This window comes from Camelus ferus, chromosome 17 (genome assembly GCF_009834535.1).
Source record: "Camelus ferus isolate YT-003-E chromosome 17, BCGSAC_Cfer_1.0, whole genome shotgun sequence".
NCBI lineage: Eukaryota > Metazoa > Chordata > Mammalia > Artiodactyla > Camelidae > Camelus > Camelus ferus.
In genome coordinates, this window is record NC_045712.1 from 43,165,959 (window position 1) to 43,191,617 (window position 25,659).

General features: G+C 41.7%; 1 protein-coding gene and 1 long non-coding RNA gene across 22 annotated transcripts in view; one reads left to right on the forward strand and one right to left on the reverse strand.

The window, feature by feature from the left end:
- The window catches only part of LOC116657275, a 47,227-nt gene extending 24,684 nt beyond the window's left edge, over nucleotides 1-22,543 (reverse strand). Inside the window, exons 1-2 of the long non-coding RNA XR_004312386.1 lie at nucleotides 22,206-22,543; nucleotides 6,649-6,725 (exon numbers count right to left, since the gene is read on the reverse strand). This is a non-coding gene — a long non-coding RNA (uncharacterized LOC116657275). The remainder of the gene's footprint in view (nucleotides 1-6,648; nucleotides 6,726-22,205) is intronic.
- Nucleotides 22,544-22,567: 24 nt separating this feature from the next.
- Nucleotides 22,568-25,659, forward strand: part of LRRFIP2 (LRR binding FLII interacting protein 2) — a 100,625-nt gene continuing 97,533 nt past the window's right edge. For 10 of the 21 annotated variants that reach the window (XM_032459246.1, XM_032459255.1, XM_032459256.1 and 7 more), the window contains exon 1: nucleotides 22,569-22,870. The gene's annotated coding sequence lies outside the window, so the exon portion shown is untranslated. Of the gene's footprint in view, nucleotides 22,871-25,495; nucleotides 25,515-25,659 lie in introns of those variants that run through there. The other 11 variants (XM_032459262.1, XM_032459264.1, XM_032459265.1 and 8 more) reach the window with 8 other exon arrangements.

Below are 25,659 nucleotides of genomic sequence, written 5' to 3' on the forward strand. Positions count from 1 at the left end.
TGGCTCCCACAACCACCACTCCACAGATGGTCACCAAATCCATTTCTCCAGCCTACATCCCACTCCCACATCCATGTGCCTGCAGGCAGCAGTGTGCTGGAGCCGCCTCACTGCAACTCATTAGAGCCAATTGTACCTGTCATTTCCCAACTCTGTATTTACCGATGTCACATTGGTAGCTTGAAATCTGCCACCGTGGGGCTATTTATTTACATGATGGCACTCCACAAATGCTACCAGTCAGGGCTTTGTCAAGAGCCAGCTGATAAACACACATCAGCCCATCACTGTTCAACCAGATGCCTCTGCCTTCTGTATTCCATAAACACAATTCACCATGACCCAAACTGAGTTTTTTTTTTTCACTCATTCATCCAAAAATATTTATTACAGTCTCTTTCCGGTGGAGGAGACACACTCTCTGCCTTCAGTAAACTAGCACTCTGTTGGAACAGACAGAAGGTCAACAGGCAACCTCACTGGCGTGGTGGATGCTACAGCACAGGAAAGCACAGGGGCTCAGGGAGCTCAGAGCCAGGAGGACTTCAAAGAGAATGCCTCATCTCAGCTAAGATCTGAAGCACTGATGGGAAGTTTCCAGAAGGAAGTGGGAAGAAAAGTGCTCCAGGCAAAGGAAGGAGAGCGTGAAAACCAGCGTGAAGAGTCCCCCACGTTCAGGGAGCAGCAGTGTTTCAGTAGGGATGGGCCTGGTGGGAGGTAGGCAGAGGTCAGTCCATGAAGGGCTTTATAAGCCCTGACAATTGCCTTGGACTTTTCCTGAAGGCAGTGGGAATTCATCTACGGTTTTATTTTAAGCCTAATGGTATGACTTGATTTGCTCTTTGGAACATTCACTGCTGCAGTCTTGGAAGGGGGCTGACTAGGACCCATTTTCTCCTTTGAAAGTCTTTCTTGTCTTGGCTTCCAGGAAAACTGACTCTCTGGTTTATCTCCTCCCTCTCTGCTCACTCTTCCACTGGTTTCTTGTCTTCTCCCTGACCTATTCATGTTGGTGGACCCAGATTCTTCTGCCCAAGCTCCCTACAATCTACTCTCAATACAGCAGCCATAGTTATTCTTTTAAAACATGAATCAGATCACATCACTCCTCTGCGTGGGAACTTCCAATTATTTACTATTTTACTCAGAGTCAAATTCAAAGTTCTTCAGTGGCCAGTGAGGCCCTGTGGGATCAGCCTGACTTATCTCTCTGACCCCTGGCTCACTCTGCTGCAGCACCTGTCCTGCTTGCTCTTCCTTGCATATGTTTGGAATGCTTCTGCCTCAGAGCCTTTGCACTAGCCCTTCTGCCTGCCTGGAATCCTTTTGCCCAGATATCCCATGGTTCAGTCTTTGATCTTCTTCAAGCCTTTGCTCAAATGTCATCTTCTTAGAGGGAGACCTTCCCTGACCACTCTATTTAAAATTGCAACACTTCCTCCCAACCTGATACCTTTTTTCTTTCTTTATAGTAGCCCTTATTATCTCTTAATAATACTATATAATCTGATTATTTGTTATATTTATTGTCTACTGTCTCTCTCTCCAACTAGAATATAAATTCCACAGAAATGGGGATTTTTGTGCCTTGTTCACTGATACAATCTAAACACCTCTTAGGATGATTTTAGACACATCCTGAGGTTTGTCCTAAGGTCCCCCTCTACCTGGAGGGGACTGTTCCCCAGACCCTGAGTGCCAAAGGTCCCTCAGAGCCTATCTAACCTGGAGATGATAAGGCTGTCTGGGAATAACCCTGGATTTGAAGCAGACAGGGTGGATGTGGGTCTGACTGTCCACTTGCCCACTCTGTGATCTGGGACAGGACACTTCACCTCACTAAGATTCAGTTTCTTCATATGTAAAATGAGGTTAATAATGCTCGTCCCTCTTGCCATGCAGGAGTGTAGTGGGAAGAATGGCTTTATAGCTTAAATTCTTATGCCTCAGTGACCCAGGGAAATGGCCAACTCATTAGCAAGTGATGACCCAAGGTCTATGTCCATGTTTGCAAATTCACCTTTGGGATAAAATAGAGGTTCTAGGGAAGGACACACTGTGCTTAAAACTCAGACATCCTGAGAGCATCTGGATGAGGTGGAGAAGGAGTGAGATTAGGGTGTTCCAGACAGAGTGGGCGATATTCATGAGGGTGGAGGAGGGCTGTGTATGCCGTGGTCAGGGGCTACTAATATGGGATGACCAGGCTTTGAGAGACTGAATTACTTCCCAAAAGTCCTAATAGACCCTTTGGGGACTCCAGAACTTCTAACTCCCAGGCCAGCACTTTCTCCATCACTCCATCTTCTTGAAGAGTGATAAATGGAATTATTTTAATAATACAGTTACATTTGTAGGTCCAGTTCCCTGGGCTCACAGTGTATGTCATGGACCATCACACTCCTGTTCAAGTAGCATGGGCTGTGTCTGTATCTGGTTTCCAAGAATCTTACCAAAACAGGAAGTAATCCCAGGTTATTATCCCGACTCTGCCAGTCACCGGGGTCCTTGTCCATCTCATAGCTCTGTGTCTCTGACCACCATTTTCCCTTTTAACATAACAGTACAAGTTTATGCCTGTTGGATCTTTCCTTTTATGATGTCTTATTGGCTTTGTCTCAGATTTACTAGTATGTAATTTTAGGCTGGGCCTCAGGGTTATTTCTGAGATATAATTGTGTGTTTTGTGTGTGGGTGGGTGTTCAGGCATGGACTGTGGCTTTGAACCTGAAGTTTAACTGGTAATAATAATAATTGACAATTAACAATTTGGATGAATATAATAACATTTTCTTGATAGAAATAATAGCACTAGCCATCTTTTATTGAGTGCTTGGTTTTTGCCAGCCAAGCACTCAATAAAGGATGACTAGTGTTATTTTTTTCTAATTTAAATTAAATTGAGCTAAGAGTATTTAAGGGTAAAAAAGAAAAAAAAAAAAAAAAGAATCACACAAAGTTAGTGATGGAGCCAGGCCGACTGACTGAAGAGTCCATTCTATGCTTTACAGAAGATCACTGCATTCCCATCCTCTGCCCTCCTCCATTGCTCTGGTTTCTCTTCAGTAATGGTTCCTAGCGCTTTGCTGCCTCAGCTCACCTGGTGGATGAGACTTCCTACAGAACCTGCTTTTTTGGCGCATCCCCAAGTTCTGATGCATCCTGCCCCGTGCTCTGCTGACTCCCTCTAACTCATCTGCTGTTTACTGACAACGACCCAGCAGTGTGTCCATCAACACCACGGGAACCTCTTCTCTAGGAGAAAGGACTCTCCCACTCGAAGGCTTCCGATTTCTCACCTTCCTCCCTTAAAGTATCCCTTTGAGCTAGGCTGAGCAGAGTTCTTGAAAGGCTTTAGTGAGAACGTGCTCTTCACCCGGAATAACTATTCTTGTCGGCTGACATCCCACATTTTCCAGGAGCAGGCAGGAAGGGTTCTCAGGTTGCCAGCAATAGAAAATGACCTTTACAACACCTTACTAGAATGGTATGGGAAAGCTCACAGAATTTACAGAATCTGATATGATCAACCCCAGAAAGAGGAGGAATTCCCATACCTGAGAAGCCCAGGTAGCAGGAGTTAATGGATGGTTCCTTCAAGGAGCCTCCGTTTGGACAGGTTTTCTATCCTTGTGTTCCTGTGCTCAAGATTCAAATTCCTGGAAGAAAGTGTGAATGGCCTGGTTTGGGTCACCAGGTCACACATCCCCCTTGGCCACAGCACGTTAATTGAAAATCCCTCTGTGATTCTATGCAGTGGGCTGGGGCAGTTTCCCAAGGAATAAACAAGGTGCTGTAGCCAGAAGGAGGGGGAAGGGGTGCTAAGGAGATCTGACACTAGACCACAGCAGCATCCCCTCCTTTCTTTCTAACTTTAGACCCACATTGCTGGTCTCTCACCTATCAGTCGTGCCTCGCGTTGTTATTTAAATTGTGGGCAGTAAGTTCTTGGTCGTAGCCATCACTGTGCCTTACCTTCCGCCTTCGCCTTTGCCTCTTCTGACGGGGAAATTTCCTCTCTTAATTTTCCTGTTTCTTCCCCAAAGAGGAGAATCTTTGCCTCTAGGGCACCGAATGTAATCTTCCTTAATGATTTTGGGGTGGGGGGGTCACAGATTCACGTGTTCACAGAAAGAGGCCAGGCAGGATATGTGGATTGTGACAGACAATAGGGAGTGTTTGGGGAATGTGGTAAACTGGAGAGCTGAGCCCTGTGGGGCCAAAATCAGACTTCTGAAAAGTACTGTGTGGGGCGGCGCGGGCAGCCTCAGCCATGGACGCGCCCCTGGAGAAGGTCTGCGGGGCGGGGATGGGGGGGCGCGGCGCGGCGGCCCGAGGCCCCCGCCTCCGGGGCTGCTGTTCCCCAGTCGCGAGCGGCCACTGTGACTGGGGAGGGGGCCAGGGGCTAAGGCGCCCGCCTGAGAGGCTTGGCCGCGACGACGCCCCTGTGGCGCCCGCCGCTAGGGCCTGGTCACGTCACGCGGCAGGGGGTCTCCGGGGTCCCGCGGGCGGCCCGGAGCCCAGGAGCGGGCGCGGGGCCGGCCTCGGGGCCTGCGGGAGCTCGGCTCGCCCGCCCTCCCGGATGACCGAGCTGACCTGCGGCCCCAGAAGCGCCTGACATGAAGCCCCGGTGGTTCGGGGAACAGCTGTAGACCTGCAGGTTGGTTGTCTGCGGTCTCTGAGGTAGGCAGGGAGCTAGCAGGGCAGCGGTTTTCCGCCCGCAGCGCGCCCCGGAGTCAGTCACCTGGGGCCTGCGGTAAAAATCCGGACCCTCGGCCCTCGGGTCGGCTCCTCGGCGGGGGCGGGCCCCGCGAGTTCCCCACGTGAGCCCGGCGCGCGCTGGGCAAGGCCCCCGCGGGCAGGGGAGGCGGGGCTTCTGCGGACCGCGAACTTCGTCTTGCGGCCGCGCTGCCCCGCAGCTTTCCTGCTCCGCGTTTCCGCGGCGAGGAGAGGCCCTCGGGTAGGTGGGGAATCCGCTGGTGGCAGCGTCTTCCTCTGGTTTCCCCTCGCGGGAACAGCAGCGGGAGGCACCTGGCTGATCGCTCTGGCCTGTGGAATGGATTCTAATGGTCTCTAACTTAGGGCTCGTAAATGAGAACCGACGCTTGACTTTCTTCATGGATACTTTACCTTCATACCCTGACTTTATGCCCTCCCTCCAAGTCCTTCTTTCTCCTCAAGCTTGGGCGTCTGCTTGTCCAGACCCAAGGTTTCATCTATGTGGATATCAGGAGCAATGCTAGTGTTTTTAAGACGGCTTTATGTTAATTTTGAAATGGCAGAAAGAACATATTTTCTCACTTTTTCAATGCAGCAGCTGCTGTAGGTTTGTTCACTTGTCACTGCAGAGTTGAAGGGAGTAATTGTGTAAGTTGAGCCAGATGTCTTCATGTGCACACAGTGGCATAGCCTACGCCTGGGCTGTTTCTTGGGTGGAAGGAATCAAGAAAGGATAAAGAAAATATGTTGTTCTTCCATAGCCTCTGTGGTGAACGTTACATGTTTTTCTGGCTGGGAATAAGGTTTTTCCAGGCTTTTGATTAGCAGTGTCTACCTTTTGGTACTTTGAGTTTCAGTCTAACTCAGTGATTCAGTGATTCTCAATCACTGGGCAGTTTTGTTCCCAGGGGACATTTGGCCAATGTCTGGAATCATTTTTGGTTGTCACAGCTTGGGGTTAGGGAAGGGCTGCTGGCACCTAGTGGGTAGAGGCCAGGACAAAAAACCAAAACAAACAAAAAGAACCAGTACTGTGTGGGTCAAAGAAATCTCCTCTGTGAGCACTCTAAGATCAGGGGACCATCAGTTGATGGCAGCTACCAGTCACTAGGAACAAGCCAGAAAGACTTGTCAACTTTTCACTCTTCACCCTGCAGTAATGCTCCTCCGAGACTGTGTGACTGCTTAAATGGAGGAGGGGGAGAAAATGCCCACTGGAAAACAGAATGTAGTATCTTAAAATATTATCCTGCTGTATCCTCACTTGGCTCGGGTAGAAACTCATCTCGGGCCAGACTGCATAAAATTGCTATAGAGGCACAATCACTGGCTCAAACAAAAGCTGCCTTTGACCGTAGAGGGAGGAGAGTCTGGGTCAGAAGGATCAATTTTCTGATGAATCAGTGAACAACTCTGAGTGGAACTAATCAGGCTCGTGTTGTGTCACCCTTTGTTTATAACCCATGGTTGAGTGATTTGAAATCTGACTACCCCTACCCCCACCCCCTGTGATTTTCCCACCTCTTCATTTTGCTTTCCTAACATGTATGCAAACACACTGCTTGTATATGTGTACACAGAAAGAGTAAGAGGATGTAGAAAAGTACATTTTAGGGATAAGAAGCTCAGAGAGATGCTAGAGGCTTCCTGGACAGGGCTGGAAACAGAGATGCAAGAGGATGACGACCAGTGGAAGGAATTTAGCTCTCTCTGCCTCCAGGGAATCAGGGAGGTCTCAGGGAAACAGCCCTGGGTAACAAATTAGCTCCTCGGCTATTGTAAATAGTTCCATTTCTAAAATTTCATTTTATATTTGTTGTTACTCTGTTGCTGGTATAGAAATAAGAAGAAAATTTGTATACTGATTTGACTGTTCCAGTGTGCCTGGACTTTCGGGGGAAAGAGGATCATATGGGCCACATGACCTACCTCAGGTTCCCCAGAAGCAGAGGGATTCTGGTGCAAGTGATTTTCTGAGGCGGGGGTGGGGTGCTGTCAGGAGAAACCTGTAAGAAAGTGAGGGAAGCAGGATGAAAGAGAAGGTAGAGCTGCAAGTCTAGCCTCAGCCTGATGCCCCCCGGACTCTGGAGAGGGCACTGATGTTATCCCACCTTGCAATCCAAGCAGTGGAGCCTGCCTTCTGTACCCCTGTATCCATCAGTTAATTGACTGTGGCTGCCTCCAAGGGGATAGTATAGTTTCTCAAGCATTTGTGGGCAGGGTGATTCAAGAGAAGGGGCGGGCTAGGACTGCTAGTAGCCACCATTCACAACAGCCAGGGGATGGTGCACTGCGCAGGCAAAGGGGTCTGGGCAGAGCACCATGTGCATCCATGGCACCTGGTGTGGGTAAGGTGTGCACCCAAGAGCAATCAGCCATTGAGAGAGGGTGGGGGGTGAGGTGGACCTGAAGGTCTAGACGTGGTCAGGGGCTGTTTCCAGAGGAAAGCAAACAGAAGAGTGAAGAGCAGCTATACCAAAGGGTGTCCAGTGTGTCCACTTAAATCACCTCCACTGAAAATGCCCTTCTGCTCAGCCACTGATATTACTTGCCCGACTTCTCTCTGTACATGTTTGAATTTGTGACCCCAGTATTAAACCCCTTAAGGAAGATTTATGTTCGGTGTCTAGGTCCATACCCAGAAGTGGACTCCATAGGTCATTGGGTATAAATGTGTTCAGCTTTTTTTAGTAGACATTGCCAGAGAACATATCAGAATGGTTGTATATCTGATCCTGCTTTTAGCAACGTATGAAGGTTCTAGTCACCTCACATCCTTACCAGAACTTAGCATTGTCTGTCTTTTTCACTTTAGCTATTCTGGTAGACAAGTAGTATTCTCTCATAGTGGTTTTAATTTGCATCCCTCTGATGACTAATGAAGTCAAATACCATTTTATGTATCTTTTCCTTACTGTGTTATGGGAATTCTTTATATATTCTGTATATGAGTCCTTTGTCAGATATATGCCTAATAAATGATATATATAAAAATAAGATAGATAGGCATAGACATAGGTATACAGACATACACACATATACACAAACATACAAACACATACACATATGTAGAGTGGGAGAAGATACATATTATTTATATATAAAATATATTTATTATATATTATATAAATTTATATGTAATAGCATTAAATATTTATATTAAACTATTAAATGAAATAATATAAATATAATTATATATATTACATACATTTAATGTTATATATATAAATAAATCACACATATCTTCCCCCTCTCTGTGGCTTGCTTACTTTTTCATTTTTCTGAACGACACTTCTTAATGAATACAGTTAAATTTAATTTAGTTCAATTTATCAATTTTTCCTTTATATTTAGCATTTTGTGTGTCTTATTTAGGAAATCTTTGTCCATATCATGGTGGACTAGGTAGTTTTTCCAAAAAGCTTTATTATTTTACCTTTCACATTTAGCAATACAGTTCATCTGGAATGTATTTTTTGTGTCATGAGTTAGAAGTTGAGGTATTTTTTTTTTTTACCCCCTATGGATAGCCAATTATTCAGCACTGTTTATGGAAAAGACCATCCTTTCCCAAATGGACTACTGTTGTGCCATCTGTCATAATCAGATGATATAATATGTATGGGCCTATTTCTGGACTCTGTTCTCTTTCATTGGTTTATTTGTTTATACGTTGCCAATATCACACCATCTTAATAACTACAGCTCTATACTAAGTCTTAGGGTGACTGATTTGTCCTGGTTTTCCCAGTACATTTTGGTCAAACCCCCTCCCCCCCCACAACAGTTTTACTGAGATATAATTGACATGTAATGCTGTATTAGTTTAAGGTATACAACATAATGATTTGATATATCTAACTTTCTATGTTTTGAAACTGAAAGTATCACATCTCAGAAAACCCCTCAGTGCCTGGCAAACTAGAACAGTTGGTCACCCTGGTAGATAGTGATATCTGATGACAAAGACCTTCCAGCTTTCTCTTCCTCAAAATTGCCCCAGCTATTCTTCATCCTTTGCTTTTCTTTATATATTTTAGACTCAGCTTATCAATTTCCACACACACAAAAAGTCTTCTGGGATTTACATCGAGATTGCACTAACCTATAGATACTTTGAGGAAATTAGCTGCACCTTTTTCATTATATTTATTCCTACACAGTTGTTTTTTGATGCTATTGTAAATAGTACCATTTCTAAAATTTCATTTTATTTTTGTGGTTATTGTGTTGCTGGTATACAAATAAGATGAAATTTTGTATACTGACCCTCCTCACTAAATTGCTGAATTCACTTATTAATTGTAAATTAATAGATTTTTTGAATATTATATGTATACCATTATACCTTCTGTAAAAAATGGTAACTTTTTTCTTCCTTTACAGTCTTTATGCCTATTATTTTACTCTTTTGACTTATTGTGTTGGAAAACTGTAGTGCAATGTTGAATAGAAGTGGTGATAGTGGTTACACAATTATCCTTTAATTTGATCCTCTGGAAGATATGGTTCTTTAACTTAAAAATTTTTTTTCTGAGGGAAACAATTTTATATACTGTGGCCAATGAATAGTTTCATGGCAGGTGGGTCTAATTGTGCCCCTCCTCTTATACTAATGTAAAATAGAAATACCCCTAACTGATGCCCAATGAGATGACATTCACATTTACCCATTTGGTGCTGAAGTTGAGATTAAAGCCCGTGTTTCCTGAGAAGCTCCCCGTGACCACATCTGCTGGTTTTTGTTTGCCTGGCATCCCTCTCTCATTCTTATCGCCTCTTTGTTCCTTCTCCATTCCAACCAAGGGATTCCAGGGAGTTCCCTCTCACATTACTCCATCTCCCAGGCTCCCAGGCCATGAACTGGGTCCATCAATTTATTTCTCCCAAAATTCAAATGGAAGGCTCCTGAAGTCTCGGGAAATGCCCTGAGAGTGGGCCTAGGGTCTTCTACTGATGGTGATCTGGAGCTCACCAGTTTGCTGTCCTTCCAAAGGTCATGGTCTCTAGCTCTTCCCTCAATTTTGGAACTAGTCCAGAATCCTCTTTCCAATGAACTCCCTTTTCCTCTTACCAAAGTCAGTTTCTATTGTATGTTAATCAGAGAATAAATATACTACTCCCAATTCTCTTTACTTCACCACCAACACTGAGCAAAATGGAAATATATATTTAAGGATTTAATTGTATTCCATTTGTTTATATTTTACTTATTATATACATTTTTCTTAGTTAACTCAAAATTAGTAACTGCATATTAAAACCATAACTGTGAATTTCTTTTATTGCATATTTATAATTTGAGTCCATGTATCCCAGGTTCATTTATCCTAAGAGATAGCTAGACATCTAGAAAAAAAAATTTTTTTTTAAATTTCTGTCCCTTTGAATCCTCTACTCGGGATAGGTACACTTTTCTGTAAAGAGCCAGATAGTAAATATTTTAGGCTTTGTGAACCATATAGTCTCTCTCATAGCCACTCAACTATCATTGTAGCCATAGACAGTACATAAATGAATGGTTCTGGCTGTGTCCTAATAAAAGTGGACACTGAAATTTGAATTTCATATAATTTTCATGTGTCATAAAATATTCTTGTTTTGAGTAAAAAGAAAAAAAAACTTCCAAAGGTCAAAACAATTCTTGGTTTTCAGGCCATACAAAAAAAAGTGGTGGCCAGCTTTGTTCCATGGGCCATTGTTTGCCAAACCCTCCTCTAGTTACCCAGTTGACTATACATTATTGAACAGAGGAAATACTGATTTATGAAATTGAGATTATAAATAATAAGCATTATTTATAGAATACATAGCAACTTTTTTGTCTCCTGCATTGATAGACATGTATGCAAGGATATGAGTATAAAGTATTAACTGGGTAAGATTTTCTTATTTCCAGGAGTACTTCATAATGTAAGAGAATGCAGAAAAATCATACTATATGCTAAACTTCTTTATAGTTGTTTCTTGACTATCTAACTTTGAAATATACTAATTAAACATTATTGTTAGCGCAGAATCAATGAAAATAAGGGGCTTTAAAGATATAAATCACCTAGTCACTAACTGTCATAACGATGCCTTATGTTTGAATAGCAATCGATTACTTCACAAAAATTATAGTTCCATATATTAACTCTTAAGAGCCACACAACAACCCTGGAGGTAGAAAGGCAAGGTATTATTATCCTAATTTAAGGGAACGGTGACCTGCCCATGATTACACAAGAGACAAGGGAGTGGGAGGAACATTTTGGTCATACCACCAAATCATAGTCAGAGTTGTTTCCAAGTAATATAATGATACAATCATGCAATTCAAGAACTGGGTAATGAGTAAATCCTGCTTCACCAGCAGATAAACACACAATGCCTCACCATATGGATGTCTCTGGTTTGCCAATGCAAGCCCCACGTGTCCAGATCAGTTGGGAAATACAGACCTCCCCTTCTCTTCTGCTGGCTCCACTTCCTTCTCCTATGTTGAGGAGTCACAGGGATCAGCCTTCCAGGCTGATGGCTCTGGAAGCTGTTACCCTACCTGCTGTAATAGCTGGGAGCCTAGTGTCACTGCTGACTCTGGAACAGTCCAAAGCTCTGCCCTTGGAAAGCAATGCTCTTGTCAGCTTGCTACCCACAGGATTTGAGCGCCATGTCCTTGTATCTTATACTTGTGCCCCAGTCTGAGATAATAACACTCCAACTCAGACCCCAGCTCTAGGTGTCAGGGAGAGCTTCAGCTTCCCCTCCTTCGCTTGCCTATGGACTCACAGGCCATCTGAAAGAAGTGATTTGGATTGAGCTCCCTCTCCTCACTGTGCCTGTTACAGGTGCATTTCCCCTCATTGTTCCACAGAAAAGGAAGATGCTCCTTTCCTTGGGATTACACATTTGGGCAAGTGCACCCACACTAACTGGCTCAGGGATCCCAGTACTACAGTTCTCTGGATTCATTCACTCAGTCTCTTCCCCAGGGAACAAGTCAGGTACAGAAATAAACTGCCCTAAAGCTTTTATTATGCATATATATATATATATATGTATGTATGTATGTATTGATTTAAATTTTAACTTCCTATTATGGCAAATTTAAAACACACACATAAAATAGAGAATACAGAATTATACCCCACCTCTTGCATACACCCACCACTCAGCTTTAACACTTATCGACACTTGCCCAATCTTGTTTCATCTGTCCTGCTACTTCCCCGCTATCCTCTAGAGTATTTTAATGACAGTCCTGGATATCATAGAATTTCATCCTTAAACTAGTCATTAAATGTCTGTAATAGACAAAAGACTTTTCAAAAACACAACCACACATATGCTTGTGACAATATCATTATGACACTGAAAAAATTATTTAACTGTTAAAGTAATAATAATTCCTTAATATCATCTAATATCTAGTCTTTGATAGAATTTCCCCCACTGTCTCAAAAAGTCTGTTTATAATTGATCTGTCAAATCAACACCCACATACTAGATTTGATTGTTAAGTGTCTTAAATATCTTTTGACTTATTATGGTAATTTATTTGTTGACGGAATCCTGTCATATGACCTGTAGAACTTTCCACGCTTTGGGATAGCTTGATTGTATCTTCTTGGTGGTGTTTGACACTTTCCTATATTGTTCATTCTCCCTTTTCCTTATAAACTGATAATTATGTTTATAGGCTTGTTTGGATTCAAACTGAAAATATCTTGGGGAGTGGCAAAAATACCTCACAGGTGATTCAGTACCTTTTCAATTGCACCACTTTGGGATGTGTATGATGTGTGACTGTTCAACTCTTAGTGATCCATCAATCTTTCATTTAAGTCGTTTTAGCAGCCATTGATGATTGTTACTACAATCTGTATTTTTCTCTGAGTTTCCAAAATAATGATTTGTTAATCATTCCTTTTACATTTAGCAGTTGGAAATATTTTATACAAAAAAACTTTTCCTTAACAACTCTTTGGCTACTCCAAACTTTTGTACAAGAAAGGCAGAAAAAATGTTTATTCTTCCTCTTTCTTTACTAATTGCCTTTAATGTATAATTTAGCAACTTACTATTGCAACTTGTAGGTGACTTTCAAGTTCTTTCTTAGTATTGCTATAAACTTGTGGATGTTAACATCACTGATGTGATAAATGATTTAGAATATGTTCTATACACAATGGCGAGCCACCACAGGTGGTTTCCAACTTTCCAACATAAAACATACCTGCAAATATATCTAAAAATCAAACAACAAACTTTGTTTTAGGAAAAACTCTTTCCTACAAAGCTAAAAAGACCAAAATCTTTAAACATACCTATAATGTTTAGCTACCAGATTCAACAATGAGTATTTCCAGGACTCTGTGCTTGTTCTCTGATTGTCTTCTTTTCTTCACTCAGTTTACTGGCCTTCATTTCAGGAATGTTTGCTTGTCTGGTTGAGGCTAGAGGTTCACTGCTTCTGGCCCACTTAATGATTTCATCTTTATATCATTCAAATTACACTTATAAGGTACACTTTATATATATACACTTTATATATATACACTTTATATATATATATAATTTTTTTTTGTAGGAGGAAGTAATTAGTTTTATTTATTTACTTATTTTAAGTGCTGGTACTGGGTATTGAACCCAGGACCTCAGCCATGCTAAGCATGCATTATACCACTGCTCTATACCCTCCCCACCAGACCTACCTTTCTTTTTTTTTCCTATTTTTTTTTAAAGACCTACCTTTCTTATAACTAATACCTGCACTTTCATTTTTGTAAAGTAAGAGCAAGTACATACCCAAATAACTGAACACTGCTCTAATCATTGAAAACTACCATGTGGACAAGGACGGGGATGAGGCTCAAACTGTAGCACTGACCAACAGTGAGTGCCACCGGGTGAGAGTTCAACATGCTTGTTAGCTGATGTACCAAGGCCAGAATTTAATCTGTAAAAGGAGGGTTAGGTGTTTTGATGGGGAATGCATGAAACTGTTACTGTCTGTGACATGCTGGATCTGCTGTCAGCTTAGTCGTTGTAGCTCCACTAGAGAGTTAGTTAGTTAGTTAGTTATTTTGTTTGTTTGTTCTAGGAGGGCAGGAGCCTCATCTGTATTGTTCATTTACTCCCAGCATCCAGGACATGGTTGTTCAAACATAAAAGAACAAATGATGTATGCCAAGCAAGAGAAAAATCTACAATGGTTTTGAGCAGTGAGAATCATAATTAGATCTATTTTTCAGTTGTATCTGTTGCATATTTTGACTCTGGGGAATTGGTATGATAAACCATTTTTTCTTTAAAAATTAATTTATCTGAGACAGATGTAGTACACTTCATCTACGAATATTTTGAAAACTAAACAATCAATCAAACCACTGATAATTCCATTCCTTAAGGTTAACATTTGAGTGTCTCTTTCAGTAATTCTCCCTGTCTGATATTAACAATGTTGTAATCATCTAGAACATAGTTTAGTAACATACTTTTAACATTTAAATACATAGTTAACACTATCCTATGTCACCTTCTTCTACCATAGGATGTTTAAAAGTAACCAGACCGAAATCCAATTTCCAAACAGGAAATTCTGATCAACAGGAGCATAGAACAGGGATTCTGATTAGAACTGTGCTTGTTAATAACAGCAGGCTATTCCATGGCACACACAGCTCCAGGATGTGAGCTTAACTTCAACAACTATTCATTTAGTTTGCTTTGATTTTCCGCCAGTCTTATGACCAACTTGAAGCATGTCCTAGGACAGAGAATGTTATGTTTGGTGTCCAGGGAAGCAGCAAAGTGGAGGAACTGCCCCAAATTCCAGACTAATAGACAGAGTCAACATTCTCTTTATCCTAAACTTATCTATTTACTGCAGCAAATTTTGAACTAAAATGTTAAAAATGCCACGTAAGTTAGGTCAAACATCTTGTGGGCAAAGTAACCTGTTAGTATAGAAAGGAATGGAAACGGTGAAGCTGAAAAGAAAAGATGTATCTCTAGATACATTTTGCTTTCAAGATTCTATACTAGGTAAGTGCCCTTCTATAAGATAAATTAGAGCTGATTCATTGTCACTTGCTTCTGCAGAGGTTTCCCAAGCATCTTTGCTAGCAGCCACCCTGCCCCCAGGGTATTAAGGGCAAATAAATATGTTTCAGGCAGACTGACAATAGGAAAGAATTGCAGGACAAGAAATTACCTGCAATACCTAGGTGGGAGTATCCTGGAAAGTGATGTACTAAAATACTGACCCTTCCAGCTGGTTAACTTTGAGATTCATGCATATGCTTTTGGTCATGTTCATTCATCAGTGACAAGTGAATACATGACACGATTCAGGGGGAAATGCAGTATTGTGTACAGAATGGGAAGACATTAAAAGTGAATGCCAACAGCATTGCTGACTTTTTTTTAAAAAAAAGCTTAAGGAGGGGACAATGCTTAGGTCTTTGAGTTACTAGGTGTAGTATGTATTGTTTTTTGACCATCAGTATTCATTTTCTTATTTTGGTGACAGTGACCTACTTTTTTTCTTCCGGGAACCACTCCTCTTCTATAGTCCATGCTCTTTGGGTGAACCAGAGGTGAAGCATATGACTCATATTTGGCCAGTCACAGCACAGAATTTTCTAGGTACAGTAATTTGTTAAGGGATGGGCAGGTAATCCATGTTGGTTCAACTGGTGAACCAAGGACCATTGGGAAGGATCGCTTTTTTTTTGGACTTGGACTGGGGTGGATGGCGACTTGAAGTTGTTGGGAACTGTCCTGCTATCACATGAAGTCTGAGTATAAAGCTAATAATTAGGAGGAGAGCTGAGCCCCCTTCCCCCAAAGAAAGCTCTCTTTTATTTGTGTGACCTGAAAATGGGCATGAGTGGCAACAGACTGAAAATTCTAACTCTACCCTTATTTTCACAGGACAGCAACAAGTGTCCAAATTAAATATTTATAAGAAAATTGATTCTTTGTAACAACAACAAACTCTACATTTGAATAATTTATTTTATTATATGAGCCTTGTAAAATGTCTAGGGATATGGCACTGTGGAGTGTATAAAAGAAAATAGATCTTTTCTCAAGAAATGTTATTATCTGCTTGGGAAGACATGACCAACAATAAAAAATACAAGACCTGGCAGAACACTCTTGGACATAAATCACAGCAATATATTTTTTGAATCAGCTCCTACAGTAATGGAAATAAAAGCAAAAATAAACAGATGGGATCTAATAAAATTTAAAAGCTTTTACATAGCTAAGGATACCATCAACAAAATGAAAAGACAGTCTACAGAATGGGAGAAAATATTTGCAAATGATGCAACTGACAAAGGTCTAATTTCTAAAATATACAAACAGTTCACACACCTTAATATCAAAAAAATAAACAACCTAACCAAAAAATGGGTAGAAGACCTAAAAAGACATCTCTCCAAAGAAAACATACAGATGGCCAACAAGCACATGAAAAGATGCTCAACATCACTAATTGTTAGAGAAATGCAAATCAAAACTATAATGAGATATCACCTCATACCAGTCAGAATGGGCATCATTTAAAAGTCTACAAATGAAAAATGCTGGAGAGGGTATGGAGAAAAAGGAACCCTCCTACAGTGTTGGTGGGAATGCAAATTGGTGCAGCCACTATGGAGGACAGTATGGAAATTCCTCAAAAAACTAAAACTTACCACTTGTGGGCATATACCTAGAGAAAAATATAATTTAAAAAGACACATGAACCCCAATGTTCACAGCAGCACTATTTACAATAGCCAAGACATGGAAACAACCCAAAAGTCCATTGACAGATGACAGGATAAAAACATGTGATGAGTGTACACACACATACACACACACACACACACACACACACACACACACAAATGGAATACTACCCAGCCATTAAAAAGAATGAAATAATGCCATTTGCAGCAACATGGATGGACCTTGAGATTGTCATACTAAGTGAAGCCAGAAAGAGAAAGAAAAAAACCATATGATATCACTTATATGTGGAATCTAAAAAAAAGGACACAAATGAACTTATCTCCAAAACAGAAACAGACTCACAGCCATAGAGAACAAACTTATGATTACCAGGGGTTAAAGGGGGTGGGAAGGGGTAAACTGGGAATTTGAAAATTGCACCTCTTGGGGAGTGACGGAAATATTAGCTATCTTGATTGTGGTGGTGGCTTCATGTGTGTATACATCGATCAAAATTCATCAAATTGTACATCTGAAATATATGTGGTTTACTGTATAGGAACCATACCACAATAGAGGTGTTTAAAAAAAACCCCTTTAGAATGCAAGTGAATTGTAGACAGTAATGCATCTAAATATTCTGAATGGCAATCTAAAGTAACTGATAACTACAAACAAAACGAGCCTAGGGCAAAAGCATGAGTAAGAGGCTTTAGGCTAAAGCAAATGAGTATTCCCATTTAATTCTCAAGGCACTGAACTTTGTATCCGAATCTTTAGGTGGATTCACACATTTGTATTTCTTACCTGGAAGTTTCCTCTGAATTATTGGTTTGTAGAATCAATTGCCTACTTGATATATCTACTTAGATGTCTAACAGGCATCACAAACTCACCCTGCCCCAAAAGTCTCATCCTCCAAACCTGTTTGTATACACTGCCTTCCAAATTTCATTAGATGGCAACTTCATCTTTCCAGTTAATCAGGTCTAAAACCTTAAGCATTATCTTTCCCCCTCACATCTTGAATCCATTCCACAAGCAAATCTTGCTGGCTCTGTCTTTAAAATTTATTTGTAATCTAACCACTTCTAGCACCACTACTATCTGAGTTATTGCAATACTGGTCTTCTTGATCTCACTCTTGCCCCCTAAAGTCTATTAGACAATCCAGCTGCTGAAACCACCTTCTCATTTTATTAGGAAACATTTAAAACATATAGCAAAGTTGAAAGATCTTACAGTGATCCATCTGTACACTCAGTACCTAGAATCTACCATTAACAGAACAGCCCTTTTAAAGATGACAGATTGTGTAGCTCCTCTGCTGAAAATTCCTCAACATTCAAAGAGGAAAAGCCAATTTCTTACCTCTGTCTACCAGACCCAGCTTGCTCTGGTCCCTACAACCATTCTTCCCTCTTGTCCATGACTCTTCAGCCACACTGGCCTCCTCGCTGATCCTCCAACAGGGTGAGTACATTTTTGCTTCACGGCCTTTGCACCTGCTGTCCCTTCACTTGGGATGCTCTCTCCCCACATATTTGCATGGCCGCTTTTCCCTTTGGATCATCTCACTAAATGTCTTCTCTGACTCTTCAAGTATCAGGTTGGACAACGTTACTCTAGTGTCATCCTACCAGGCTGTACCACATGAACTTAATATTGTTCTGAGGTAAAAAAAAAACAAACAAAGATCAGTACTTTCATATGGTTCAAGCTAATAAAGTAGCAAGAGCACCCTACCCTTTTACTCTTACCTGGGTTCTGATATTCTTTTTGTAAATCAAAAAAAATTTTTTTAAGTACAGTTGATTTACAACGTTGTTGGGTTCCAATATTTTTGATAGTGCTTCTCACTTTCTTATGTATGATTTGTGTATTGTCTGTAAGGTCCTCAGAGACAGGGAGTCTGCCCATTTTGTCCACTGCTGTGTACTCAGTGCACAGACCAGTACTTGGCCTAGTGGGCACTTAGGATGTATTTATTTAAATAAAGAATGAATTCTTTACACTGAAGCCAGAGTGATGGTTTAAAAATACAAAGTCTGATCATGTCACCCGTATCACAAACCTTTCAATTTGTTTGCATTGCCTTCAAAACAAAGATAAGGATCCTTACTAAGTCTGTAAGGCCCTGCGGGGGTTGGGGGAAGGGGCTTAGTTCTCTAGGCTCATCTCATGTTATCTCCCTCATTTCCTTTTAGTCCCTGGGACTCTGCTTGTCCCATCATGAGGTCTTTATGTTCTTCCTTGCTCTTCCCCCACTTCTGCACCGAGTGTATTCTGAGGCAGTTATAAATCTTGGCTTAGAGCATCTCCTGCTAGAAGTCATTTCTGATAATTCCGATTAGGTTGAGTTCCACTTTTATCCCCTCACACACCACATACCTACCCTTAGGAATACCTATTAGGATTATAAAGTTAGTCCTGTGAGATCATTTATCTCCCTTACCAGCTTCATAAGAGTAGGAAACACAGCTTTCTTTTGATTTCTCATTGAATCCCTAGCATCTAGGAAGTATCTGGCACATAGTAAGGGCTTAATACTCATTTAAAAAATATATCCTGTTGTATTGCTATGTTACTAGTGCCTAACTGGGTGCCTGGTACACAGTAGATGAGTAAGTTTGCAAAATTAGCTGTAATAGGAAGGCTGTTTGATTACTCATTTACAGTGAATATGCAATATAGAAGAGCCATCACTTGATTATCTGTGATTAGGCATTTACACATAATTGATACCTACATGAAACCCCCAATTCTCCCCTCTCATCAACCTTTCCTCACCACTAAGACTGAAGAAAGTAAATTATACTTCTCTTTCCTTCGTTTGCTCTCTGATGGAGTAAAGGGTGAGCTGCTCTGGCTAGGAGAATCCATATGGAGCCAGAATTAGCCATAAGTGAGATATGGCTTCCAAACCAACAGATCATGTCATTCTCATTTGGATAGTTAGATGTTTAGATTTTATTTTTCCGTCAAATGAGGAGCTTTGCATTTATTTTCTTTTACTTTAACAGCCATCTCTTTGAAAACATTCCAGTGGTCAGAGAATGCATTAAAACACACACATACACAGGTTGTACAAATTGATAGATTTATTAGGGCAGGATGACATGGAACAGTGTAAGCAAAAAAAAAAAAAAAAGCAAAAATCTTACAAATAAATCACATTTAAGTGTGCTGACCCACAGAATTTTTTTTTTAGTGAACTTGTAATTCCTTACAAACATCATGGCAAGCTTATTGATACTGTCATTTACTAATTTAGGAAAAGGAGAAGAGCCAAATATAATAGAAATGAATTGCTGCAAAATGATGATTTTTTTTTATTTTTTTGATATAACACATAAAAAGAAACTAAAAATCTAAAGAGAGCAAGATGTCAATTTCTTAGTTTTAATAATGTATTTTAGGTATGTAAGATGCTGCCAAAAGAAACTGGGTAAAGAGTATGCAGGACCTCTCTGTACTATTTTTGTAACTTCTTGTGAGTCTGTAACTATTTCTGGAAAAAAAAAAAAAAAAGGACGGCAAGAAAAAACAGTAAATCTAGATAAGAAAGTATTTTTGGAAAGAGAACTTAAAGCAAACATTCATAGTCAAAGGCTGCTGCTTTGCTAGGTTTCCAAGGGTTTGTAAGGAGTTAACCAAAATTTATAAAATGCTTCCAAAGTGTGCCACACACACATTTTACTAATAAAAATAATGGGCTCTGAAAAGTAGCATCCTCTTTTTAATGTCTGAACTAGTGAAACATAGTATTGTGTTTACAAAATGAAGTTAATTTTGTGAAGACCACAAAAATGGGTGTTTGCTCTTGAGAAAGGAAAATTTTTATTTCTTGACATCATCAAAGAAAAATGTGAAGGATCTGATATGAAATGAACTAAAATGTATGAATCCTCAAAACTGTATAAACACTTTCAGACTTTTCCTTTTTCTATTAATATGTCCCTAGAGCAGCCAGCCCACCCAGACCTGGAGGCATTCACATGTCAGAATATTCCATAAAGATCTGAGAACACATATTTTTGGCAGAAAGCAAGCACTTACTGTGCAGGGAAAGGCCACTTGTGAAACAACTCATAGTGATGCATTTCGTCAGGATCTCCTTGCAATGACAAGACGTTAGCATCATACTTTACAACAGTCTTGGGAGCATTCAAAAGACACATGACATCATGAACTCATAAAACAAGTGGAATAGTTTTTTTAGCAACAGATGGCAAATATCCAATAATGGGAGAAGTAAAAACACAGAGAAATTCCAAAGTTGCCTCATACCATTTTACCTTAAAGTAGTTTCATCATAAAATTGTAAGAGCAACATAGAAATCTGCTAGGCTGGACACTCATTTATATTTTCCTCTTAAATATTAAAGTACAGCCACATGGCATGAAGTAAAAGGGGGATTAGGGCCAGAAAGACTTGAGTTCAAATTCTGATTCTTTCTGCAACTAGTTTGTTACCTTAGGCAAGTCATAATTTCTCTGAATCTCAATGTCTTTGTTACTAAAATGGGTACAATAATTCTCACATCTCAAAGTTGGTCCTAGTACTGAAAGGGATAATATATTTAAGTGCCTGGCACAATGCTGTGCAAATAGTAGGTACTCACTAAGTGTGACTACCCTCCCAGTTTTCTTAGAAGACACAGCACACTCTTTCTTTCTGTTTGTTTGGTATGAGCCAAAACAAGTGGCTAAGGAGAAAAAAAAAAAGCAAGAGAATGGAATCCTGATATCCAAACAATCTCCATTAATTATGCAGTTATATAAACTAATACTTAATAAACATTATTGGATTTATTGGTATTATTCAGGTACCTGAACAAGTTCTCTCTTGCAAGTCTGCTTTTTATTTTACCTTTAACTGATTCAGCAAAACATGTCATTAATGCTTTATTCAGATCATAACATAGTATGATCGTTCAGGAAGATTAAGTTCCTCTTGATCGCAGGTAAAAGCCATAGTGTTAGTGTTTGCTCATGGTCTGAGAAAGATGACACAGAAGGGAAACAGTGAAAGGTTAAAGAAGTTGTCTTTCAAGGCTAATGGTCTGATAACTCTCCCTGCAATGAAGCATCTGTCGATATCTCACCACCTAGAGACCAAAGTTGCGTCATTCATGCCTTGAACCTCCCCTTGCAGTGCCATACCCCAGCCCTCATCAACTCCAAAGGGGTTAGCAAGCTTTCTGAAATCGCAGGAGTGGGCAGCACAGAAACAGCCCTTAGAACGCTTTAGAGACGGGGTCTTAACATGGAATCCGTGGGCTTATTCAAGTTCTGGAACCTATAGTCTTTAGATGTAAAGTTGTGTCGAAGTGTATTTCGTGCCTTTTTCTCAGGAGGCTGCTCAACTATCCCTCTAGAGGTCTTCTCTAACCATCCTGTCCTGCCGAAGAGGTCTCGCTCACGTAATCTCTCATCACCTATGTGCATTTCCTGCGAAGCCTTACCACAATCTGTCATTAACTTGTTTGCCTGAATCTGTCTACCCCACTAGAAGACAATCTTATCCAAGAGCAGGACCCTGGTATTTCTCCAGTGCCTTGAACCTGGTGGATCTCGACAGATATTTCGGAATTTATGACAGGTCCGTGTCTATCTGATATTTAACGGACTCTATATTCCTCCCCCCTCGCCCCAGCATTCTTCTCCGGAAATCATTTCAAAATCATGCGTATGTATTTTAGAAATAAGGCTTTCAAGCATTTCAACCACACCCGCTCACCCGCCGTTGGCTGCCACTAGGGCCCACTTACCCAAGCCCACTTGGCGGAACAGTTTAGAGGTGACCGGGACAGGTGCAGCCTTGAACGGGCACGCGCATCAATTTACATTCTCGGTCCCTGTCCTGGGGGCGGAAGGGCTGGGCAGGCCTCGCGGGCCCGGAGGAGCCACTCGAGGCTGCCCTGGCCTCCGCCCCCACCTCCGGCGCGGTCTGGCAGCCCGCGGTGTGGGAACAGGGTGGCAGGGGACTCTTCCCACGGGGCAGCGCGCAGCTGGCCGCGGGAGAACCGGGTACACCTGGCCCTCAGCCTGCCCGAATCAAACCCGTCCCGCCGCGCGCGCCGCCGCGCCCACAACTGCTTCCGGGTGAGAGGGTCGCCGACCCTGTGGCCCCGCCCCTCCTCCGCCTCCGCCTCCGCCGCCTGCCTTTCGGGCTGCGGCTCCTCCCGGGGGCCGGTTCCCGCTGTCTCAGCCGCGGCGCTGAGGGGACACCGGCGTGACTGACTGACCGGCCGCCGGCGCCGGGATCCGCCACGTCCAGCCCGGTCTGCCTGGCCGGGGACCCGGGACCGAGTCCGCCCTCCGCGCCCCTCGCCCTTCGCCCCGGCGGGCTCCGGGCCGGCGAGCCCCGGGCCGGCGAGCCGCTCTCCGGCCCTTCCCGGGCGGCGCCGCAGCCACAGCCCGCGCCCGGAGACAGGTAAGGGCCGCTCCTCCCTCTGGCCCGGGGGAGAGCAGGGAGCGGGACCCCCTTCCCGGCCTCTGCAGCCTGGCGAGGTCCGCGCTGTCGCCGACCCCTGCTGGGGGCCGGGCCCTCGGCGGGCCCCGGGGTCGGGCTCGCCCCCTGCCTGCAGCGTCCTCCGGCATCACTCCCGGGCTCCAACGCCCACCCTCTGTCCGCCAGAGGAGAAGCCGTTCCTCTATTGTGGGAGAAATGAAATTGGGCCGCTGACCCTCCGCTTCGGGTGCTCGAGGCTCCTTCTTCCCGAACGCGGCGGCACTCCCTCGGTTCTGTCCTCGGACCGGCACCCTGGAGAAAGGTGTCAGACCGGTGGAGGGCGTAGCATTTTTATGGAATTTTTTTTTCCCTTCCTCCTTGACCCGAACTGAAGCGCGGGCATAACAGGCGTTTGCTAGGAGTGTCAGGGTTAATGCTTGACTAATACAAGGTGTTATTCACACCCAGATTGTTAAATTACATAGCTCCAGCCGGGCCTGCTTCTCTTGCCTGTCGATATCCAGCAGGAAGCAGGAGGACCTGAGGAAACCCATCTCTTTTTCTTTCTTCGGAGGGAAAAAAGTTCAAGTGTTTCCTCTACTTTTTCCACCGTGGGAGATACAAATATGAGGCTGCGGCGACCTGGCTAGGGAAATACTGTATCCTAAACTTCAACTATTTGAGCTCGTTTTTGCTGTTTCCATTTAATGATTCAGCATTTCTGCAGTAAACAGAAAAACTGTAGAGTAGGTTCATTGATTAAAAAGATGTATATTAGGATAACAGTGCCCATTACATTTTTATGGTCTCACAATGGGAAGAGAATGTGGATGCAGTAATGAAACTAGAAAGACGGAGAGCAGGGTGTGGATGGATCAGTTCTTAATCAGAGTTTGAAATAACATTATTTCAAAATATCATTTTAAGTGATGAATCTGTAGGGAAAGGTGCAGTTGTTGGAGAATGCAAAGTGTAACAGGTAAGAGTTAGTTCGCAGGGACTTGAGATTTACTGTGGTTTGAAGATCTTGCAGAATTAACCTCGTTTTAAGCAACATCATGTTCTGTTTAACACATCTGTAGAGATGATGACCCAGTATTATACCCAGTAGGGTAACAATTTCGGAAAGTGTGATTCATTTAGGAAGTTAGGTCACTCACTTTGTGAATCATTGATATGGATCTTAAAATTGGAATAGAGGGAAGCTAGAAGTTTGTTACTGCCTGTTTAATTAGATGCCTTCACTCATGGAAAGTGTTGTATTAATGCTTTCTTAGGTTCATTGCTGGATATTTATTGTCACTAAGTATGGTAAGGAAATAAAAAGTGAACTTTGGCAAAGTGGTTGGATTTGAGAGTTTGTTAGTTCCTAAGCGGGTTGTTGTGATTTTACCCATTTTTTTGTCAGACGTAGGAGGATAAATGAAGAAAGATAAATGTCTAGAAACAAACTAAGTGTCAGTGAAAAGGAGAGCTACCATCATTAAGGAAGGAAAAAAGTTCAATAAAGAATCTGTGGTACATGAAGCAGTCTTTTGAGTGGAAGGCCTTACCCATTTTGCAAAATCTATCCTTAAAAATGTGGAATGAGACTACACTGAGTTCATATTTAAATTGTATTATAGAGGAAAGTGTGTATTGAAGTAGCGATTCATTACTGGAATGAATTCATTTAAAACTAGAAATAACTTTTCATTGCTGAAATGTAATTTGATCGTGTTTGGCTTTTCAAGTGTTGTTATGCAAAATGACTTTGAATCACAGAGTTCTTGATACTCTTAGCCTTGTTTTCTTCTTCGTTTTGGAATTGAGCTTATTTTTAACCTTGATTTTGATTTATAAAGAACTTTAGTTATCAGTTGTCAAGTAATGGTGAGTTTATTCTGTTGGTCTTGCTTACTAAATTCCTTTATTCTTTGACTGAATTTTGGTGTCTCATTTCCTTGGATATCCATTCTTATATTCAGAGCGTTCCTAAATGTTGCTTTTGATTTTTGTCCAGCTAGTAGTGACTTAAGAGTTTCAGTTCCCAGTAAACAGAGATTCCCCTTTTGGAAAATCCCTTGTGGAAACCACCTGAACTGACAGTTTTGATGGCTGGATATGCAAGAGAATCCTTCTTAGATCAGGATTTACGTAACTTCATGATGAAGGAAAAAAGTGATATGGAGAATATATTTGGCAAAGTAGATTCCTTTTCTCTCAAAGTGAAAACAAAAACAGATCTTTACTAGAAATGAGAGGGAGGGAGGCATATCTTACAAAGCTCTTTGTGAATTGTTTACTCTGCTCCTAGTGTGAAAAGGAACAGAATTGATAATATATAGAAAAAAAAATTTCTCCCTGCAGCGTACTGGCAATGTTGATGAGGATCATTTTAGAGGAAATAAAATCCTTCTGTCCTCACCATAGAAGCACTTTCCATTGCACCCACAAAGTGGACGCTATCTCATAGTCTTTTCCTTTTAGATAGTTGCTTTCTCACTGGAGAATTTGAATGGAGAGATGGTCCTTTAAGTGGAAAAATGTACCACCTTATCCAGTTTGCAAATAAAGACTTTATGACCATCATTCAAAACTTAACTTTAAAAACTTCAGAAGGAAGGAATTGAGCAAAATTTACCCTGTGAGTAAAATAACTTTGCCTTTTTCTCCATTTTCCCCCATAAGACAATAGATGACACTGTTAGAAATGATTTTTTTTGTGTTGCACATTGTACTTTCACTTTAAAAACTGTTTGGCCTGCAGTGAATTAAGCCAGACTTAAAAG